This window comes from Crocuta crocuta, unplaced genomic scaffold (assembly GCF_008692635.1).
Source record: "Crocuta crocuta isolate KB4526 unplaced genomic scaffold, BGI_CrCroc_1.0 scaffold143, whole genome shotgun sequence".
Taxonomy (NCBI): domain Eukaryota; kingdom Metazoa; phylum Chordata; class Mammalia; order Carnivora; family Hyaenidae; genus Crocuta; species Crocuta crocuta.
The window spans coordinates 6,534,111-6,555,412 of NW_027529175.1; the positions used below are offsets into that span (position 1 = coordinate 6,534,111).

A 21,302-nucleotide genomic window follows, 5' to 3' on the forward strand; every position below is an offset into this window, starting at 1 on the left:
CCCATCCATCTGCCCATCCATTCATCAATCTGTTCCTCCATTCCTCTCTCTATTCACCCACCCATTCGTCTCTCCATCTACTCATCCACTTATCCATCCATCCATCCATCCACCCATCCACCCATCCATCCAGTCATCCATTCCTCCATTCTTCCCTCCAGCCACTTGTCCATCCACTCATTTATCCACCCATCCATCCACGACTCAATATTGAATTGGACACATGCCCTGCTGCTCCAGTTGGTACTGTGAAGTTTGAGCCCTTTGGGGCCTAGGCTGTCTGGGCCTTTGCCCTCAAGGATCTCAAGTGATAAGGGCCATGGTTGAATCCTTCATACATCCTGAGTATGGCTGCCTTTTGGAGATGCTATAAGGAACCATGCAGCCCCCCAGAAGGTGCTGGGGGAGGAGAGTGCTCTGACCCAAGCCTTGGCCTCCAGAAGGACCTCTTTTCCTGGAAACCCAGGAGGGGTGCTGGGCAGGTGGTCACAACCTGGAGCCGCCTCTGTCCCTGCCCCCACCCCACCATAGCTGGCCAGCTTGAGCTGGGCAGTGTCCCCTCTGTCACTGAGGACCTCAGCAGATCAGATGGGGGGGCGGGGAGAATCTACTCTGTAAACACCTCCGTGGGCTGATGAAAGTCTCCCGTAAGTCTGTAAATCACAGGTCTGGAGTACTTGGCAGTGACCCTTTAACACTCCTGAAGAGGACAGTGTCCTTTCAGCAGACTGTGCAGCCAGGTGTGCCTGGGATCAGGGTGTGAGAGCCCTGCTGTGCAGGCTGGCTAGTTTTGAACTGCTTCTCGGAATATGCTTGTGTTTTAAATGTGGCCAGCAGTGTGCCCGTCCTCCAGCCTCCACGGAGCAGTCCTGTCCCCGGGTCGGCAGTGACCATCTGAATCACAGCTGGGCCCCAGGGAGCACAGGGTGCCTTCCGGCCGCACTGCCCGCCATGTTCCCTGGGGACCCTGTGCTTCGGACAGACGCCCGCAGGCCTGCACGTGCTCTGCGGGGCAGGCTCAGCTGCTGAAGCCGGAACCCCGGTCCCTGCCCGGAGGGGCCTGCCCAGGCGTAGGTCCCAGAGACCTGGCGGGACCGGGGCGGGGGGGCAAGCCTGGGGGGCCTGCAGCATCCTGGAGACATGAGAGGGGCCTCCTGTCACTCGGTGCCCTGCACCACGCTCTCCTCCGGGTCTCACGCAGGTCAGTCCTTCTGTCAGAGACTTCCTGAAGGCCCCTGGCCTGCCCCGCACTCCCAGCAAGGCCAGGTGCCCTGGACGGTGGGGTCATGGCGCTTTGTGCTTGCAGACAGGAAGCACAGAACCTTCCCACGCACCCAATTAAATACCGGTGTGTTTGGCTTCTTCTGTAGAAAGTGAGCCTGCCTCCACAGCCCCCACTTCCCGCCTTCCTGAGCTGGGCCCCATCTCTCCGGCCTCGGGAAGCTGTCCCCGTGTCACACCAGGCTGGAGACCTGCAGTGGAGTGCATGGTTAAGCCGGCTGGAGCGGGGCGTTTGCATTCGCCAAGCTCCTGCCTCAGAATATGCCTGTTCATCCTCGGAGGGTCTCTGTTAGGGCGCCCTGCGGGCCCTCTCCAGTGGCAGGTCACAGGCGCAGCATAAGGGTGAGGGGGCTTCTCCACACCCAGAACCCACCAGCCCCACCTGCTGGGCCCTGCTGAAGGCCTCAGGAAATGATGCCAGCCGGGAGGGGCTCCGGGAAGACAGCCACGGGCTGTCCGGCAAGTGTTCCTCCCCAGGGCCCGCCTTTGCTGTTCCCGTGGGCAGTGCGCAGACCCGCCCACCGGCCCCAACACACACACCTGCCCGCTGTGCCCGGGCACGCGGCCGCTGCTGTTACCCAGGTCCCTGCAGGGGACAGGCTGCAGGCCTGGGAGGTCCTGTGCTCGTCAGACCACGTGAGTTTGGGGGCCATGAGCAGCCTGGTGCAGCTGTCCCGGCTGCGTAGATGGTGACCGTCACCAGAGCTGCCGTGACGAGGGTCACAGGGGGTGGGCGGTCCACACGCAGGCCCTGTGGGCTACGTGGATTTGGCCTTATGCCACAGCAGCAGCGTCAGGTTGGCACAATCGCTGTGTCCTTTGGCAGCCGCGGCCCGTGAGGCACCGCTTGTGGGGATGAGGGGGCAGAGCTGGCCCAGGGCCCCTGCCCGCGTCCCCTGCTGAAGAGCCCCCCGGTTGGGCACCACCCTTCATGTCCCCAGGTGACAGCTGGGGGCTCGAGCAGGGGCTGACCCAGGGAGGCAGGGGGCGGCCGCTCTGTGCTCGCAGGTGTCGTGACAACCAGAAAGGCCCAGCTTGTTCCCCAGAGCCCCGAGAGGGGGGGTACCCCAGGTGTGGTCGCCACTGTGGTGCCTTCTGTCCCCCGCACAAGCCTGCTCTTACAGGAGCGCTGCTGCAGGAAGCGGCAACTGGGAAGACGCGGCGAGGCCTGGGGGAAGTCTGCTACGGACGCGTCAGGGGATTCACGACAGTCGTACTTTTCTGCCAGTCGTCGTCTGTGCTCTTACCAGCTTTAAACATAATGTACACGCTTCCGATTCCTTTTTCCTTTCTAAGTCCCCACGTGCTTGCACTTCTGATTTTGTACTCGTGTTTGACCTTTATTTTCTTTCGTAAGTGTGCTCCCCGAATGTATAACCTTCACAACCTCACGTGGGTCCACGTCAGCTGTGGGGTGTTCTGTGGCAGAGAGAACCTTCCAGTGCAGTCATGCGGAAGCTCTCGGGTCACCCACTGTGAGGCTCTTTCACCCGAGAGCCCACCATTCCTGTGCCAAATCGGGGGGTGGGGCTGTGGGAAGGAGCCAGGGACCCCGGGCTCCCGGCTCAGCCCTACAATCAAGTTGCAGCCTTTGGGTACAGTTGCCGGACGGAGGAGACGACGAAGCACCTGCAGGGATGTGAGGGAACTCCGTAAGCTCCGTTCCCAGAGGCAGGGAGCCCGGGTGCAGTGGCGTCTTTGGGCGTGGCTGGCACTGTGCCGCGCCACCCAGTGTCCATCCACCTTTGTGGGCGGCATGCACCCACGCCTGCCCATAAGCACTCTGAGGTCATCAGTCCGATGGCATTCCTGACGAGCTGTGCGCCCGCGTTCTAGGCCAGGAGCCAGAGGTGTCTTCCTGCTGAGCCTGGAGGGGGCAGGCGGGGTCTCCCCACAGCCTTGCGGTGGGTGCGCACCCGCTCACGCACTCCATCCTCCAATACCGCCGACCAGACCCTGCCTGAGAGCGTCTGCCTACTGAGTTCCTGCAGCTAGACAGGCGGGGATTGGTCAAAAGCGAGGTTCCGAGTGGCAGGAAAAGCAAACCAGTTTTCACAGGCTGTGGGTAAAGTAACAGCAGGTGATCTGAGGCGCAGAGGTGCCGTGAGCACGGCCGGGCCTGGGCTCCGGGGTGGTGGGAGCAGGCCCCAGTGCCAAGACAGCTGGAGGGCTGAGAAGTAATACTAGGACCAAGCCAGTGGCCCCTGCGTTCACCAGAACCAGAAGCTGCCAGTCGTAACCAGAGAGGAAAACATTTCTCCCCCTGCATCCACTGGACCAGGACGCAGGAGGCCCACGGGTGGAGAGTGGTGGCCACGCGGCACATGCCAGGGAGCACACAGTCACTGCGGAGCCCCTTCCCTTCGTCCTCTCGTGCTAGCCCTTGCTGTGCCCGGTGGGGCTGGGCACCTTGTTCTCGCCAGTTTCATGCTGTGGGAAATGGGGCCCTGTCCTAGAGGTGAGTAAGGTGAGGCCGCGACCATGAGGACATCACAGCAGAGCCACCCCGCTGGAGAGGGCAGGGTGGCTCCCTTCTTGGGCTGGGTCAGCATCTGATGGGGACGCAGGAGAGGACTCGGGTCAGACACCGGGCGAGCATCCGCGTGGCCTCCTGAGCGGCGACTTTCGTGTCCACCACATGTCAGGTCTTGTCCTGTGATCGTTCATCCATTCATAGAAAGGGCGCCACGTGGGATAGATTAGGGGTAACGCAGAAGGGAGGGCCCCTCCTGCAGCCGTGGCCGGTGCCCAGGCAACAGGGAGTAGGGGCGGGGACTCCAGGATTGGTTGTCACAGCCGCAGTTCAGAGCGATGCGTAGCACAAAGTGAGCGGCGGACAGAGGACAGCTTGGCGGTTGACCGACTACTGATGCAAAACGACAGCCCTGGCGGCCACAGCAGGGTGAATAGCCGTCCAGTCCGCAGCCGCCGCCACCACGCCTGCTCCCACAGACCGGGGGGACATCAGAGCAGGGCTGGCGCCGTCCCCGCAGGAGGCGTGCCTGGGCCAGGTGGGCCGCCCAGAGGGGACTCAGGGCATCCACGGCAGGGGAGGAGCCATGCCGTCCAGGGGAAAGGGCCGAAGGCGCCCGGCTCCCACGCTCGCCCTGCGTGCCTGCCCCGCCCCTTCCCCGCCCCTGCGGGTGCCCGGCGAGGCCCAGCCAGGAGCTCCCTGAGTCTCCCCGGCCACCTGCACTGTGGCAGACGCCTCAGGCCCTTGCGGTATAATTTAATCTGGGCTACTGTTTATCTGGTGTTTTACACATGTACTTCCCAAGAGCAGAGATTTTATGTTGAATATGGATCAAACCCCAGCAGCTCCTGCCCAGGCAGGAGTGAAAGTGCCCTGTTCCTCTGCCGGCTCTCCGGGGCCATGGCTTCCCCGGCCGCCTGCACCGCGTGGTCCGAGGAGCTGCCCGGGGGCAGGGAGGGCGGGAGGCTGGAGCGGCACAGAGGCTGCAGGTCAGTGCCCGGAGGACACAGGTGCTGTTCACCTTCAGTCGTGAGTAGGATGGCGCGTGGCGGTGGTGGCGGTGGCAGTGGGGGTAGCATGGTGGTGGCGGTGAGGGTGGTGGCGGCGGCAGTGGCGGCATGGCAGTGGGCTCCAGCGTGCCAGTCGTCATGCCACGGCATGCGTGGACCCCTCCGTCCTCAGCACAGCCCTGGTAGGGGCTGCTCCTGTCTCCTCTGAGGGGGTGCAGGCAGCAGCCGGGACCTCGGGTGTGGACAGGATGACAGGCGCGCAGCCGGCACCTTCCCAGAGCACCTGTTCTGCTGCCAGCTCAGCGATAAGCCGCTGACCCCCAAGCCTGGAGGTGGCCCCTGTCACGGTCCCCATCTCCTGGATGAGGGCCTCAGGGCCCAGGGTTGCTGGCTGCGGGGCTCCGGCCTCCCCTTGCCGCCCGGCTGCCAGCACCAGGCGCCCCGCCTGCCTGTGCCTCGGTCTCCTCCCCCAGAAGACGGGCCGGGGGTGCCTGAGGCCCAGCCCCCCAGGCCCCCGGGCAGCACCAAGGCCTGCCTTGCGGGCGAGCCGTTGGGTTTTCTAGCCAAGCCGCACAAATCAAATGTCAGAATGTGGATGGGAAAGTGAATTAAACCAATTAGCCCTGCTACCTGACTGGCGAGTCAGCGAGGGACTCCTGTTTCTTCCTTCTCGGTTAAGGGGAGAAATAATAAGAGTCGGCAATTGGGCCCTTTTAGCCCCGTCAGGATTAATTTATTCGTCTCTGAGAGTTGGCAATTTGTAAACCCCTGACTTGAACAGCTTTTAAGCCGACCTCTTGTGTGCTCCGTGCCACACGGAGGAGCAGGCGTTGATGCGTGTTCTGCCCTTCCTGCTGTCTGGAGGCCTTCCGGAATGTTCTGTCTGCCAGAGGGTCCCGTGGAGGGAGGCACTGGTCCGCGCCGTCTGCAGGCCAGGCTGCCCCGGGATTGGGGGGCACAGCCGAGAAGCGGTATTTTCGTGTTCCTTAGAGTAGTGCCATCCGCTGGAGCGTAATCCCCGTCGTGTGGGAAGTCTTAAATATTCTGGTGGCCCCACACAAGTGGAGAAAACCAGGTGAAATTACTAATATTTTATTTAACCCAGAAATCTGAAATACTGTCTTTCAACCTGTAATCAACATAAGAACTGTTAAGACTTTACAGATTCTGTGCAGACTTCTTATTTGCAGCCCGGATTTGCTCTCTGTGCTGTGGACCCACGGGGCTCTGTGATGGCCGGGCTGACGGGAGGCCCTTCTAGAAGTCTGGGGTGTGCTCTCCGTGACGCACACCCATGGGGGCCCAGTGGGGGCCGGCGGACAGGAGGGCCATTTGTGACTGTGCAGGACCAAACGTCTCATATTTTGCATTCATTTTCCTGTCGCTCGGTCCCCACCGCAGCACGGGCTGGGCTTCTGCTGCGAGAGGGCAGGAGCGTCTGACCTCCCTGGCGTCTGTCCTGTTCCCGTCTCCCAGTGGCTCCTGACTTGCTGTTCCGGTGGGAGGCATCTGCTTACACCGCTGGGTGCTGACCACACCACTTACACCCGACGTCCTGGTGCCCAGGGAGGGCCACACACCCTCACGGGCAAAGAGGTGTGTTCTTGGGGCCTGGAGCCCGGAGCCCTGTGGCCCAGGCAGGCGGGCAGCGTCCCTCTGAGTGGCCCAGGGTCTGTCAGCTGCACGGGGAGGCCGTGGGGCCATCACACGGCTCCAGGGAGGCCAGTCGGCTGGCAGAGGGTACGTCAGCCATGTACGCGTGATGCCAGCACAGAGGCAGGTGACGGCTTGGGCTTTCCCGTTGATGCGTGGAACAGCTTATGTGCTCGGTCAGTCCCTTGGGACTGTTTTAAGGTCATTATAGCTCATTTTGTATCTGATGTTAGAACTTGAAAATCTGGGCCGAAGAGGCTGAAAAGCAGTGTCCCCTTCGGCTCGCTGTCAGCCTCTCAGAATGACCAGCCTCGGGGCCACCGCACAGGCTGGGGCCTCCCCCGTCCACAGCTGCGGGTCGGCGCCTGGCATGCATTTCCTCCCTTGGACTTTGTCCCCCATGCCTGCTGCATGCCCGCACTGCCCCTCTGGGCGGGCCGTCCGGTGCGAGTTGCATTTCTTATTAAATTCGTCCACTGAACTCTTTTCCACGGATGATCATTTCTTTACCAAAAGTGCTGCTCCCGCCACTACGACTGTTACTTTGACCACAAAGGGTAATCACGGAAGTAACGACTGAGTGCTGGCAAGGACTGAATCCTACTAACGACTCAGTGGTGGTTGGGTCCTCACAGAGCAGGGGACCCTTAGCTTGTGCTTTGTACCCACGGACCCTGTCACGAGCACTTTGCACAGGTTCTCAACTCAGGGAGGGATGTTCCTGTCCCCATTTACACACAGGGACTGAGGTAGAGTCGGGAGTCTTGCCCAGGGTCACATGACCAACGGAGGCAGGACTGGGATCTGAGCCCGGTAGCGGCAGACCCCTGGGCCGCCAAGCACACCCTTCTCTGACACTGAGCGCCACCGTGGACCGGACGTCTTGTTTCAGGGGTGCAGGGGTACGTGGACCCGTAGATGTCACAGGGGAGCCAGATCGCCTCGTGGCAGAGGGCCGTGGAGTCATGATGCAGCAGAGCGGGGCTTGGACCCAGGTCCTCGGACGGTGGAGTCGTGGCTGGCTGCCCCCTGCGCTGCAGCCCGCACTCCGAGCAGAGAACTCTGGGGGCGTGGGAGGGGACCCCTGCCACGTTTCTGGAGCCCAGGTATACTGGTGTGTCCCCACGTCCTCCCTCCTGGGACACACAGACCGTCCTGCTTCGCACACGGTGCTGTAACTCATCAGACTGGAAATATAAACCCCTTTGGGTGAGAAGCACCCAGAGCCAAAGCGCTGTTCGCTCTTTAACGCCAGCAGGCTCCTCTTGGAACCCGCCCAAGGCAGGCCGTGGCCACGGGCGGATTTCCGGGCGCAGGGTGCCCTGCTCAAGGTGGCGAGCTGCTGGGAACGCCAGCTCGGGGCTTCCAACCCGCCTCCCAGGGGGCTCACACCAGCACCTCTGCCTGCACCCGGGCCGTGTGCTCCTGGCCCGCTGGTGCTGCTGGAGGGGGATGCAGGAGGGCCTCCGCGGGGGACGGCCTGTGGCAGGGAAGTGTGGCTGCCACCCACATGCTCACGACGGGACGTCAGAGTGCCCAGAGGGCAGTCCAGCTGCTGGTCATGCCGAGAGGTGGGCCAGCATGTCCAGGGCCCCCAGGAGTCTGCCCCGTGGTTCGTGGTTCGGCCTGGGTGTTAGCGGGGTTCCGGAACACCGGGCTGATCCTGACGTGGGGACAGGGCTCAGAGTGCAGGGCTCCAGGCGTGGGGGCGGGGCCCTCACTGTGGACGGCACAGGTCACATGACCGCGGAGCCTGTGGTAACAGGCCAGCAGGGAGCAGCACGTGCACCGGGTGGGGGGGCACTCTTGCTGCAGCTGTGCTGACGGGGTGGTGTCTCGTGGAGCAAAGCGGGCAGAGTTCCAGGGGCCCCACGCGTCTGATTTCCGAGGACGGCAGCTCGTGAGCAAACCTTCCCCTACTTGTCACGTCCGCTCACAGGGCAGAGCACTGTTCACGGAGCCCCGTTCCCTCTGCGGTTTGCAGGACTGGGCCTCTGATGGGGCCCTGACTCAGCCCCCCGTCCACCATTGTTTCGCAGGCAGACCCACCCCAGGGAGAGCCGGGTCCCTGGGACGTGACCCGTTGACGGCCCTTGACCTGCGTGATGTGGGTAACGCAAAACAGCTCACGGCCGATAACCATGCCGCCCTTCCCGGATCAGAGCCGTCTCCGCCCGGTGCGTCGATGAGACGGGGCTTTTTAAAAAAGAAATCTGTATTTAAGGACGCGTGTGGCTGTGTTCTTTGCCTCCCGTAAAGGTCACCCCGATAGATTTTTCCTTCTTTAGCATTGCAGGCAGTGAGGCTCCGGGCTTTTCTACTCTCCCTCCGTCCAGTGAACCTGGGGGACTAAATTAGATTCTGAAATTGAGTGTGCAGCGGGGTTGCTGAGTTACTGTAATGGGAGGGTATTGCTTCTCACCTTGCAAGTAGCGAGGTCATGATAATATGAAGCGAAGTGGATTAAAAATAAAACCAAAGGTATTTATTTACGACCTGCTCAGAATTGGATTGGCGTCCGTGTAAGTCGCACCTAATGGTGAAAGACAGCAGATTGATGCTGATCTGTCCCTGGGGACATTCTGCCACTGAAATTTGCTCTGCGAATTCAATTGAAAGGCCCCCAGAAAGTATCCAAAATGCAAAAGGAAATGGGGTTGAGGAAGGGGTAAAGCGGCAGCGGTGAGGCAGGGGTGGAGGGGGTCCTGGGGGCTNCCGCGCAGCTCCGCGCCCAGCCCTGGCAGCCCCTGGTGGGAACGGAGACCGCGCTCTGTGGACGAGGAGCCTGAGGCTCCGGGCGGTCAGTGGCAGGTCTGAGCCCCGGCGTGCTGCACAGCCCATGGCCCCGCGCTCACCGCGCCGGCCCCGACCCACAGATAAAGGGGTGGGGCTCAGAGAGGAGGGTCAGCCCGGGGCGGGACCAGGATGCGAATGTAGCGCCTGGGCACCCTTCCTCACACCCCCCATCCCTGGTCCCAGCCTTGCAGGGACAGGAGTCTCAACAGATGGGGCCTGTGTATGAGTCTCAGGCAGTCAGGGAGGAGCAGCCCCAGTCTGGTGCCCTCCCTGTCCCCTGTCCCCTGTCCCCTGCTGGGACCTTCAGAGGGGTGGCACCAGCCCCGTGGGACCCCAGCCGTCCTTGGGCTCCCTCAGATCCGGCTTCTGGGGGGGCTGGGCCAGTGGGAAGGGCCAGAGCTGCAGGCTGTCCACAGGGTGCAGGCCCGCCCCTGACAGGGAGCCCTGGCCCAGGCCTCGTGCTGACCCGATCAGTGGCCCAGGCCCCCGATTCTCCTCCCCGGAGAACCCCCGCCCGAGAAGCCATTCCGGCCGCACAGCCCTTCCCACCCCAGCTAAACCCCCCCCCCCGGTGCTGGGGTCTGTGCCCCAGACCCACCCCCGCCTCGGTGTTGCCAGTCGCCCTGGACGAGAACTGGGGTCTGTCAGAGGGGCCAGTGAGCGCGCAGGGCCCTTGCGTCGCTGTGGCCCCGGGCTGTGTTTCTCCTTTCCAGCGCTTTCCTCAGTATCCCTGACTCTGGCTTGCAGACTGTGAGCTCTTGAGAGTTGTGTGCCCTGTGGGGTGGGCTGGGGGCAGCCAAGGCGCTCCAGCCTGGTCTTTTCTGGAAACGGAGTATCAAGCGAGGATAGTGACAGGGGCTCCCTGGCCCCCCGCCCACCCAGCGTGTGCCCACCTGGTGTGCACCTGCCTGGTAGGCTTGGGGGGCAGACGCCTGTCCACGGTGCCCCTCACGTCCCTGCTGAGGGAATGTCACAGAAACCTGGCCCGAAGGCCGCCTGGGCCAGGGGGTGGGGGCCCTACCCCTGAGGGGATTCTGCGGGGCTGTGGGGTGAGGCAGCGCCTGCAACCAGGCCCCACCCGACCCGCACCTGACCGTGGAGCCCGAGGGGCCTGTTCGGGGGGTCGCAGCTGTGAAGCGTGGGTGGCACTGCCCTCCGTCCCAGAGGCATCGCCAAAAAGGACTGGGGGCCATGTGAGGGGCTCCCTCCTGGCCGCGGGGCTTGCGGCCCTTCGGGGTGCAGAGGGGAGGGGACACGACTCACGGGGTCTAGGAAGCCGCGAGCCCCCTCCGCGAGCCCTCACGGTGGCCAGTCCCCCCCACCAAGGGGAGCCCCACCCCGCCAATGTCACCCGCTCTGACCCAGGCTTGTCTCTCCCCCAGGAGCTGCTGCTCTTCCTTCAGAACCTGCCCACGGCCCACTGGGGCGATGAAGACGTCAGCCTGCTGCTGGCCGAGGCCTACCGCCTCAAGTTTGCCTTCGCCGACGCCCCCAATCACTACAAGAAGTGAGCCAGGGCCCGCGCTGCCGTGGCCACAGGCCCGTGGCCAAGGAGAGGCCTCGCCGGAGCAGCCTGCCGTCCAGGGCGCTGGCCAGGACGGGGCGCAGGCGAGGGCCGGGGCCTGGCCCAGGCGCCTCCGCTGCCTAAGATACCAAAGAGAGCGGGGGGAGGGTCCTGGCCGCACAGGGGGCCGGAGGTGGGCGACTCTCCCTCCCTGTCCCTGGAGCAGCCTTGCCAAATGACCCCCTCCCGGAGCCTCCAGGGCGTGGCCGCCTGAGGGCCGGACCCCGTGGGAGAGGCCTGCTGTCTGGTGCCGGGGGAGCAAGGAGGTCGTGGCCGTCTCATACCTGCTTTGAAATGCGAAAATCCCATTCTGTTGAGTGANGCGTCTCCATCCGCTTCAGAGGGAGCGCTCAGCCCCCCGGACCCCCTGTGCTGTTTGCTGTGAGCTGAGGGCTCTGCGGCCCCGGGGATGGGGACGAGCCACACCGGCTGAGGCCGGGGACCCTGCTTCCCGCACTGGGCCCGCAGGACGGGCGGGGTTCGGCCGCGGTAACGCAGTCCTTGGAGCACTCGCCTCCGCCTGGCCGCACCTTCCACGTCTCGGCCGGTTGCAGACACGCTTGCTGCCCACCGTTTGTTGGTCACTGAGCAGAGAGCCCAGGTGCGGAAGGTTCTGGACTGGCCTGCCTGGGCTCTGCGGGAGTCAGGCACGCTTCCACCCGCCCCTGCCCGTGCAGGCATGTGGTTGGTGGGGACGTGGACGCCCCGTGGCTCTGGGGCCCACCCCGACCCCTGAGCTGGCGACAGGCTCTTGTCCTCAGCACCTGCTTCTGGGCCTGGAGCAGGCAGGCTGGTGCCCCGTCTTTGCCCCGCTCGGCGTGAGGCGCTGGGGGAGGCTGCAGGCAGGACAGGAACATGTGCCCGCATGTGACACGGGTCCCTTTTCTTTTAAAAACATTCTCGGGTCATTGTGTGGAAATCAGCCCCAAATGCTTTGCAAACGGGAGGTGCTCCCAGTTCAGCAGAGGGGCCAACCCGGGGTCGGGGCTCCTGTCCGACCAGCACCCCATGGCTCTCCGGCCTGCACCCCTTCTCGAGCCGGGGCACCGGGTTCTGGGAGGAGCCGCCCGCGGCCATGTGCAGGCAGCCCCGCCCCCGCCCCGGCCCCAGGATCCGCCGCCCCAGCTCAGAGCGCTCCGTGCGGCCAGGGTGTCAGGCTCACAGGACATCTGCCTCTTGAGGCCTTTATTCTTCGAGCAGGAGGATCTGCGACTTTACATGAGGCTCCGCCTGGATTTTCCTGTGTGTGTGACCCTGGCGGTGAACGCGGGGCTGTGGACGAGCGAGCGTCCTGTGAGTCTGAGCAGGTGGCTCCGGGACGACGAAGTGTTCTGTCTGCATACGATGTGTTCAAACGGGAATAAAGATGCCGTGAACCCCCAGCCTCGGCCTGACTCAAGAACTCTCCTCGGAAAGCGGGGGCGCCCGGGGCCAGGCGTCTTCTGTCCACGGAGGCCGGGTGACAGCTGAGGGTGGGGACCCTGGGCTGTGTATGTGCGCGGCACGCAGTCTTGAAGCCCGGGAGGACCTCTCAGGGAGACGGACGTTCAAGGGGGCGTGGGAGTCTGTTGCACTCGGGCGGGACCCCACACCCCAACCCTGCACTGTTGGGGGTCACGTCCAGGCCAGCTGGGACAGGGGGCCTACCCACTGTGCCACAGCAGTCAGGTGCCTCCCGGACCCAGGACGTACCCGTCCCTGCTTCCCAGGCCCCACCCTCGTGGCCCCATGAGCCCCAGCTTCTCGGCTGCTTTTAGAGTGCCCTGCGCCCCTCGGACACCCCACGTCTGCTCCTCCCCCCACGGTGGGGACTCCCCAGGGCAGCTGTCTGCTCTCTGCCGTCTTATGCCGTCCACTGATGGGGTGGGGTCAGGTGCTGTCCCTGTGGGGGGCAGGAGACCACGCCGGATGACAGCGCTCACGCCCTCCCCGTGACTGAGCGCGGCCCTGAGCCGGGGCTGACGCCCAGACCCTGTTGCAGGCTTGCGCTCGCAGGGGACACGCAGAGGCCTCCCCGTATAGGAGGTGGAAGGTGCTGGTGCCCGGTCACAGCTCAGAGCTGCCGACCACTGTCATTTGTAGTCACGACTCGGCATTTGTGGGCCAGCTGTTTGCTCCTCAGGCCCGTTTTGGGGTCTCAGCCTCCACAGATGGCTCACACCCTGGAGGTGCTCAGGTGCGCCCCTGACCACCTGTGCCCTTGCGCCTCACCCCGCCAGGCTACCTGGGGAGGCCCTGCCTGTTGGCCCCGCTGCCACATGGAAAGTGCCAGAGAAGCTCTCGGGGCAGCCGGGCCCCAGCAAGGCAGACCTGCTGGGGAGGGATGAGGTTCCAGGAGGCGGGAGAGCTCGGAGGGGACGGTTCCGAGCGGGCGGGCAGGGCTTCTATGCTCCTGTCAGGTCCAGCCCTGAAGTGGGAGGAGCCCCCTCTGTGTTTGAAGAGACTGGTCCCGCCTCTAACGTGCCTGGGCCTCAGGGTGCCGTCTACCTTGAGCTTGACGTTTCCTGCTGGACCATGGCCAGTGGGCGCGCTGTCAGAGCCACCGTTCCGTGAAGCTTACTGGAGACGTGGGCCGCCACTGCTCCGTGTCAGGCAGGGAGCCCCCCTCAGCCTCCCTGATCCTGCCCCACCCCAGCGGCCCCTCCCAGCCTGCTGCTACGTTGGCACCGTGAGGTCGCGGCCACCCAGGGGTCTGCCCCGCTCAGCCCCCAGGCTTGTCTCCCTCGTCCAGTAGCCCCACCAATCAACAGAGGGCGGCCGGGGAGGGCTCCCCGCCACTGTGTGACCAGGCGCAAAGGATCTAACCCCTGAGCCCATCTCGCTGACAATTTGAAGCTGATTATTTACTTAGGGAAAAGACAATACATCCAAATACATTCCAGACAAATGGGTATAAACATACAAACAAAAATTCCCCAAAGTGCTCAAAATACAAAGAGATATCTTTGTACGAGGGAGTGGCCACAGGCTTTCCTGCCGTGATGCCGGTGACCACACGGTCCAGGGAAAGGCCGATGCCCGCGGAGCAAGCCGAGCAAGCACGTGAGACGCTTGCGTTCCGGAATGCTTACTGAGGCCTTGGAGATAGCGCTGGAAACAAAAATGGGTGCAGCACAGAAAGTGGGCGGTTCCCAAAGAGGAGGGCGCAAGGGTCGTGAAGACTCGCTGGCCGTTAACAGTCGAGCGGGGGGCAGGCGGGAGACGTGGCGCTCCAGCAGCAGTGGCAGGTGGCGTGGGGCCCAGATGGTGGCGGCTTGTTACACGACGATGGAAAACCAGTCCGTCTTTATGGTTTTCTGCGGAGAGCTAGCAGTAGTTTGTGTTGCTTCTACTTTTAGACTCAAGTGTAACGCTCAGAAGGGGGCACCTCGCAGATCTAGTGCCCAGTGAATGATCCCAGAGTGGACACCGGGCTCCACAGCTAAGGTCAAGGTGAGCCCCTGGCCTGCACCCCGATCTCCCGGGGGTCCCTCTCCCCAGCGTTCATGCCACCTCGACTGTCATCTGAAGGAATCGCACAGGACCCCGCGTTGTGAACCACCCACCCTGCCCCACGTCCTGCTGTGGACGTCCACGTCTAGGGTGGCGGTGGTTTGTTCCTCCCTGTCAGCGTCACTTTCCCCCTTGTGTGGATGGGTCACAACTGGTTTGGCTTGTTTCCAGCTTGGGGCGGTTGCAGATCCCGCTGCTGTGAACATCGCGTACGTGTCCCTTGGCGGATACGTGCCCCTCCGTTCTGCCGGCCGGGAGGGTGTGTTTCGGCCACTCTCCTAAATGGTGGCAGACTGTTTGCCAAAGTGGATTTCCAGTTTACATTTACACCGCAGGGCTCGAGGGCCCTCGTTCGCCCACATCCTCACCCACACCTGGAATGGTCTTAGCCCTTCTTGGGGAGGGGGTGTGTCGTGTCACTGCGCTCGACCCCAGCCTCCCGCACGTCTCCCCGTGCTGGGCAGTGTCTCTTTCCGTCCTGCCGCAGGAAGAAAGAGACCTACAGAGGACCCCTCGTAGTGCTTTCTCGATTTCCTGAGTGCTTTCTCGATCATTAAAGTTCTTCAGACGTGACTTTAATGACTGCATAATGCTGTCGTGTGGATTAACATAACCCATCCCTCCCAGACTGTCCATCAAGTGGCGTCCAGCTTCCTCCCGTTGCCAGTGATGCCGTGATGCACATCTACATCTCTGCGCGCTTTTCCAGCATGGATTTCGAGTAGAGGTGTCCCCTGCTTCTCAGAAGTTCGCATTACCCCACCTCATTTTCACGGAAAACCCACGTTGGTACCTGTTTTCTCTAACTGGAAGAAATCCAGAGAGGAGTGTTGCTTTTATGAACAAAGGCAAAAAGGGAAAACGGCATTCAGCGTTGGTTCCCCAGCGAGCTGTTTGAGACACAGCGAGAATGCTGGCGCCCGGCTCTTTCCCCACGACCACGCTCAGCGGCTCTGGTCTGGAGCGCTCCACTCCGTCTGTGAGCGTCAGTGCTTTATCTCGAGTTATTCTGTGCATTGTTAGCAAGATGTGCTTGCCCTAAGGTGTAGGGCAAAAAGCCCTTTTCCCTCGTAGGAAAAGCCTACGAGAGGTGATATTTTTGGGGTCCAGGAATACTCATCTTTTCAAATAAATTAATATTGAGTGCCTCTTTCCTTTATGCCACTTTGGCTTAGGGAAGATTTTAGGAATGCTCCACTTTCGGATAGTGGGGGACCCTGTAAAGAGATCATCCGGTCCTTAGTGGGGAGTGGGTGAGTTGGCCCTCCCGTCTTCACGGACCCGCGGCTGCGGACCTGCCCATCCGGGTTACTCGGGAATGTTTTAGAAAATGCAAGTGTAGGAAGCCATTTAAAACGTGAAGGGTAGACGTAGGGTGTAGGACTTCGAGGAGAGGGGAAAAGAAAGCAAATGAACAAAACTGATCAAGTCAAGAGAAGCTAGGAAAGAGAGTTGGAAAAAAGCAAAGGGAAAATGTGTTAATTGGGAGCACAGGCCACATAAGTCCACGTAAGCAAGTGGTCATGGTGACTTAAACTCACCTATGCAAAGAGATTCGCAGCATACTTTTAGAAACCCATAAAATCCAATACCATATTGCTTACAAGAGATACACCGAGGCACAAGGTTTGAAATAAAAGGATGAAAAAAATTAGTGTGAGAAATACCAAAAGAAAGCATGGCTGAGAATACCTGTGTTTGAAGAGCTTTCACAGGACAAAGGGACACATATGTCATGATCACAGAGCATGGCAGTCTCTGTTCTGCGTAAACAGGAAAACATAGCCCCGACCTAAAGCAAAGAGTGACACGATTGTGGACAAATCTCGACCTTTCCACAGTGCATAGGATGTGCTAACACATCTCTTGCAGAAAATGTGGACCAGGCAGTTTAAAAAGGGGAGATTTAAAGAAAAATCAGTTTCTGATCTGATAGAATTTTGCTCCCCATAAACAATGTGCACTTACTTCCAGCACATGAGAAATACTTACAGATGTTTACCCGTCACAAAGGAAATTTCAAGAACCCTGAAGTCTTGGCAGTATACAGGCCCATGTGTTCTGTCCAGAGTGCAATAATATTGAAAAATCAAAAACCAATGAGAGAAAACTTAAATGCCAAAACTTCCATTTACATATAAATAATCTGAAGTATGAATGGAATCATACTGGAAATTACAAAATGACAGAAACTAAAATAGCAAACTTGTGGGATGCAGCTAACACAGTAAACAGAGGAAAATTTATAGCCATAGTATTCTTATAGGACAATAAGTATTTAAAAGAATTTAGCTCCACATTCAACTTAAGCTGGAAATAGAATATGAGAACAAAAGTGTAAAAAAAGAAAAACCATGAAGATTAGCATAATACAGAAGCAGAAGTTTCTGGAGGAGAAAACAGCACAAATAATAGGAATGAGCAACAAAACGGAAAGGCAGCTTTGCAAACTGACAACACAGCTGCACGCGGGTGGGGGTCTTGGTCTGCTTTGTAGTTGGCGCATCTACTGCTTTCAGAAATAGCATTTGCACATAGTAAAGCCTGAATAAATGTTTGTTGAATGAAAAAAAGACACATTTCTAAGGAATAAAACCCAACCATACTAAAGGAGGGAGAAAAGGAGGCAACTACAGGTGCGGAAGAGACTTTAAAAATAAGCATCATGAGAATAAGAAGACGGGGTGCCTGGGGGGCTCAGTTGGTTAAGCGTCCGACTTCAGCTTAGGTTGTGATCTCACAGTCGGAGCCCCATGTCGGGCTGTGTGCTGAGAGCTTGGGAGCCTGGAGCTGCTTCAGATTGTCTCCATCTCTCTCTGCCTCTACCCTGCTCTCATTCTGTCTGTCTCTCTCTTTCTCTCTCTGTCTCTCAAAAAGAGACTCAATGTGATATGTCACTGGGGAAGTGCACATTCAAACGAGATGCCACTACACACTGATAAGAGTGGCCCAAATCCAGCACACGGACGACACGCAGTGCTGGCGAGGACGTGGAGCGTTAGGGGTGCTCGTCCACGGGCGCTGGGAACGCAGGACAGTGCGGGACCGTGGACGGTTTCGTGGTTTCTTCCAAAACTAAGCATACCCTGCCTGTTTGACCCAGCAGCTGCTGTCCGTGGTGTTACCCAAAGGTGTAACGTGATGCCCACGCAGAAAGCCCCCGACGAATGTTTATTCATAACTGCCCAACCCCGGAAGCGGCCGAGATGTCCTTCAGCAGGTGATGGATGGACACACTGGTCCACGCAGACGGTGGAATAGTATTTAGCGCCAGAGAGTTATGACGCCATGAGAAGACACTTTAAGGAGGAGGCTTAAATGTTGTAAAGTGACAGAGGCCAGTCTGGAAAGGCTGCATGCTGTGTGACTGCACCCCCAAGACTTTCTGGAAAAGGCAGAACTGTGGGGACACTAAAAAGAGCAGCGGTTGTCGGGGGTCGGGGGGAGCGGCGAGCAGAGCGCGGAGGATTCGCGGGGCTGGTAGACGCGTGCATGGCGCTGTGACGACGGGCCCAGGTCCCACATGTGTCCAACCCACAGACTGTGCACCAGTGGGAACTAGGAACTTTGGCGACGATGACGTGTCAGGGTCAGTTCACGGAGGGAGTCGAGTGCCCCCTGGGGTGGGGGCGTTGACGGGCGCCGTGCATGGGGTGGACTGTATGGGCAGTCTCTTAACTTCCACTTATTTGCTGGAACTTAGACACTGCAGTAAAAAACACAGTCTGTTATTTTTTTTTAAATCCTAAGTGCATCCTATGACCAGCTTTATTCTTGAGAATTTGAAAACCTGGATGAAATGGACCATTTTCTTAAAAAGTACAAAACCTGATGCAAGAAGGAAATAAAACCCAAGTAGACAAATCTCACTGGATAGCTTGAACCGGGGCAGGAGGGGGTGGTCACAGATCTGTCCCCTCACAAGGGCCTCAAGCCCAGACGGCACCACAGCACAGTTTCCCAAACTCCAGTCAGAATTGAGAGAGCAAAAGAATGCTTGAGGTGGGGGCCCCGGGCAGGGCCGGAGCGGGGGCTGAAAGCCTTGAATGCCCACCGAGCAGCCCCAGGCCACGCCAGCCTTTCCTTGGTGGCCTGTTGGGCCTACACTGGACCATGAGGCTGTGTCTTTTAACTTCTGTGGCCTGGGCAGGGCCCTCGGTCCTGAAGCACCTGAAGAGGCTGGCTGTGGGGGTGTGGAGTGTGGGCTTGGGGAGCCGCTGATGGCAGCACCTTGACCTTGGCCCACACCCAGCAGGCCGGGGCCAGCCACAGAGGAGGCTGTTGCAGCGCACTTGTCCTAGACGGTCTGCAGCTGAGGGTTCATGGGCACACACGCTCCCTCTGTGCTTTGGGAATAATAATGCAGCTTTTAGCCCCAGCTCCTTGGGGCCCGGCTGCCCCGCGCGCCTGCTCCTGTGATTCTGAACTGGACTCAGGACCGTGGGAAACAACGTGCAGGGACAGACATTGGCTTCAGATCGTTCTGGTGAACGAATTGCTCAGCGGCCCAAACTGGGGGTGGATACATTTAAAAACAAAACGGGTCACTGTCAAGAGGATCTGGCGCCAACTTGGGTGGGGTGCCGCCGGCCCGGAGGTCGGGGGGCACGCCCGCAGCTCGGGAAGTCGGGGAGCCGGGCGTGGTGAGGGGGAGGGAAGCAGGAGACCTGAAGGGAGGGGCGGGCCGAGCGGAGAAGAGAGGTTTCCACGGACTAGTTCCTCCAGGGGCTAGGCCCTGACTAGTCCTTGCTAATGTTTAAGGCTCCCAGATTGGCCAAGAAACTTGGCCACTGGGTCCTGGCCAGTCCAGGACCCCAAGCCCACCACACAGTGACCCCAGCCGAAGGGTCCACCCAGCAAGAGGCGTGATGAGGCCGGCCTGGGGTCTGTGGGGACACTGAGGGCCTCACGGGCAGGTATTAGGGCTTCACTCTTGGGGTCAGCATCTTGAGGGGCACAGAGCAGAAGGGACATTCAAGGGCATCACTATGCCCAAGGGCATCCCAGTGACCATAGTGGTGTCTGAGCCTGGGGGGGTGGAGGGCATGAGCCTCCCCAGGGGCCCTGGGTCATCCCGGTGGAGTTGAGGAAGAGGGTGCAGGGCACACGCTGACCCTGGCCTCCCAGGTGACAAGTGGCAGGAAGCAAGTCCCTGCCCTCCCCCCCAGGCTCAAGTGTCTTAATAAACCCCCAGTGGCCACCATCCCCACGAGGCTGCCGCCTGGGGAAGCTGGGGGGGCAGGACCCGGGGACGGCCTCCCTGACCTGGACATTAAAAATAATTGGCCGCCCACGACGCAAAGAAAAATGTATTCTCCCTCAGCTTGGCTGGGAAATGTGAATTATTCTTGTGTTGCCATAGAAACCAAGATGAGTTCCCAACATCCTTTAGATATTTAATTTTGTGAGCCCAGTGATGACCTGTGATCTCTGCAGAGAAGCAGGAGACAGAGGGAGGGAGAGACAGCCGTGTGCGTGCGCACATGCAGATGTGTGCACACGTGTGTGCGTGCGTGTGCAGGGCTGGCTGTTCTGAGCCCCTCCCATTGGCGTGGCCGCAGGGCAGGGACCACAGGGGGCCTTGAGCTCTGGGACTGGAGGCTGGGCCCCTGGGGCAACCTGGAGTCCTGGACGGTGGGGGCGCCGGGCCAGGCTTGTGGGGACACAGATGGCCCCGCCCCGCCCCCATGGGAGCAGCTACCCTGCCAGGTGTCGGCCCCGGTGTGCCCACGCCCTCCCGCCTGGCCCCGGTCACTGGCACCCCTGTTCTCCCCTCTGCCCGGAACGTCCTTCGCCAGCTGGGCAGTCCCCGCCTGTCTCTGCCACCGCCCACTGGGAAGGTCTCCACACGGTGGCTGCATCGTGGACCCGGAGAGCCGCACCCAGCCCTGGCCACCCCCAGGCCGAGGCGGCCTAGGGACGAGCTGGGACTGAGCCGAGGGAACACGCAGCTGCCCGCCTCCATCCCGCACAGGAGCCCCCGTGTCCAGTGTCCCAGCCCGGCGGTCAGGCTTTCCTGCAGGCCCCGGGCCCCGGGCCCCGGGTTGCCTGATGGGAGCCAGGAAATGGAGGCATTCTCTGGTCATCTCGGAGGGGACACGTGGAGGGTGTGGAGGCAAGGAGGGACGTCCTGACACGCCGGGGTCCTGGATGGGGGGTGTGATGTGGGTGTGGTGGGCGTGGCTGTGGACGTGAGGGGCATGGGTGTGGATGTGGGGCGAATGGGGGGCATGGGCACAGGCATGGGTGTGGTGGGCGTGGCAGGCGTGGGTGTAGACATGGGTGTGGTGGGCGTGGCAGTGGTGTCCAGGAAGACCATTAACTGCCTTGTTCCGGTTTCAGAGATTTGGCTGGGAACGTCTTGGGGCCTCTGCTAACAGCCGTGGAAAGAAGGGGAAGATGATCAGCCTCAAAAGTCACAACTGTAAATCGAGCTGTTGGAAGCAGCATTTCTAAGTGGCAGGAATGACCATGAGAAACTGCAATGGCTGAATTTCCGGGGAAGGGAGGCCGAGAGGGCAGGCCTGCCCTGTGGCCCAGCGGCGTGTGTCCTGGGGGCTGGAGGGCCGGGGACCCCTGACCCCAGGCCCCGTCTGTATCTCTGTGTCCACGGGCATTTTCCCACAGTGAGCACGTCCACACCGCACAGGAACTGGTCAACAGGGGGAAGGGGAGGGGGCGAGGCCCCCCAGCTGCAGGTGGGACGTCCCCCCGGGGTCTCCCCTGGGCTTCACCCTCTGGGCCTTTCCAAACCCTCTGGCCCCCGGAGCCGCCCCGTCAGCTCCGCGCACCCGTCTCCTCTGCGCTGGTCCGTTCTGTCTGATCGCCCTTCAGGGGACACCCCTCCTCGTCCTTGTGGGGACGCGGGGCAGTGTGGGGGGGCAGAAGCACAGCCCCTGCTCTGCACGGCACCCCCTTTTACAGATGAGGAAACTGAGGCACGGGAAGGTCGGGCAGCTCACCTGAGCTCACAACAGTTTGCTTCCTCACCCCGTCCCCAAACGGCCTTCATTGTCCCCCATGTGAAGGAGGT

The 21,302-nt window shown here is 60.7% G+C and overlaps 1 long non-coding RNA gene across 1 annotated transcript in view; it reads left to right on the forward strand.

Annotated features, from left to right (window-relative positions):
- The window catches only part of LOC144226599 (uncharacterized), a 58,170-nt gene extending 47,076 nt beyond the window's left edge, over positions 1 to 11,094 (forward strand). The window contains exon 3 of the long non-coding RNA XR_013333700.1: positions 10,596 to 11,094. This is a non-coding gene — a long non-coding RNA (uncharacterized LOC144226599). The remainder of the gene's footprint in view (positions 1 to 10,595) is intronic.
- The last annotated feature ends 10,208 nt before the right edge of the window (positions 11,095 to 21,302 follow it).